Source organism: Vespa velutina, chromosome 18, assembly GCF_912470025.1.
Source record: "Vespa velutina chromosome 18, iVesVel2.1, whole genome shotgun sequence".
Taxonomy (NCBI): Eukaryota; Metazoa; Arthropoda; class Insecta; order Hymenoptera; family Vespidae; genus Vespa; species Vespa velutina.
This window is the reverse complement of record NC_062205.1, coordinates 2,287,466-2,289,018: the sequence shown is the minus strand read 5'-3', so window position 1 is coordinate 2,289,018 and position 1,553 is coordinate 2,287,466.

Sequence of the window (1,553 nt, the reverse complement as noted above, 5' to 3'; positions counted from 1 at the left end):
TTAAAGATGACGTACAATAATATCGAAGATCTTGCTCTTCGTTCGTCGTACGGTTGTGGATCTTTTAAAACAAAAGGAGAAAAAAAAAAAAAGATAAATAAATAAATAAATCGTCGTTGATTAAGTCAAGGAAAACAATTCTTTTTTCAATTTCATTCATCTGACTGACATTATTGTTATTTTAGTTCAATCATTAGTTCTTTTTCGTTGTCCTTTACGATAATTTTTATTATACGTCTTCAAGATTTATTATTAATTTCCATCGACGTTAACAAAAAAAAGAAAACGTAATACAATGTCCATATTTCTCCAAAAATTTATGTATACATATATGTATGTATGTATGTATTTATTTATGTATAACGATTTCAAACGAAGTGCTTAATCGAGCGTATAAATTTTCTTTCAAAAGTGTATGTCATCGTTTTAATCAAGATTTGGCTTTACGTTGAGAGGGCTAGGAGAAAAAAAAGAAGAAAGAGGAGAAAAAAATAATGTCCTTCTTAGAAGAAAACGTTCTACCTAACGAGCTTTACGACAACATTGCCAAAATATATATATATATATATATATTATAATTTCATTGGTTTCTTGTCGCATATTATAAACGCTCGAATGATCTCTCTAATCCATTCTGCTTTATAAGACATTTTAAGGTGGGGTAAAACGTTGAGCGAAAAATAAAAAAATAAATAAATAAATAAAATGAAAGGAGGGAAAGAGAGGACAAATAAAAAAAAAAAAAAAATAATAATAATTTAATAAAAAGAACTATACAACTATAAGATCCTGATTAAAAGCAGTAGCGAATAAACGAGCACATACTTGATAAACGTTAATAAGAAAGAAAATTTATGTGCCAAGTCTGAATTACGTAAGTTCTGAAGCGTTTGCACAACGAATACAATTCACACACACACACACACACACACACACATGTATAGATAATAAAATAAACAATATTCTTGAGCAATTTAATTCTCGATAATATGTATTTTCGAAATAGTTTCGTGCTGAGAGCGTGTACAAGGGGGACATAAAAAAAAAAAGAAGAAAAGAAAAGAAAAGAAAAGAAAAGAAAAGAGAGAACAAAAAGAAAGAAAGAAAGAAAGAAAGAAAGAAAAGAAAAAATATTTCTTTGGTACGAAGGACAATGTAAAAAAAAAAAAAAAAAAAAAAAAAAAAAAAAATCGAAAGTTCTACCACCATGGTCCGAGCTTGACGATCCGAACTTAGTCCGAAACGGATCACCGAGTTTTACGATGTGTTCCGTTGCGGAGTTCGGTGTTGCATTTCCATTTAAAATGGCATCGATAAAGGCGAACGAGGTCGACGTCAATGTTGGTTTTAGGACGGGAACGTTCGTGAACCCGAATTCGTTCGCAAGCAAACGCCACCGAGCCGAATCGCTCGAAGGGACCGGAAATGAAGGCACAGTGCCACTTCCCGGTGATCTGCATTTGAAACGAGGGCGGCCGCGCGTTGCGTGCTTCCTCGTTTACTGTTATTGCACGAGACACACACACACACACATATATATATATATATATGTA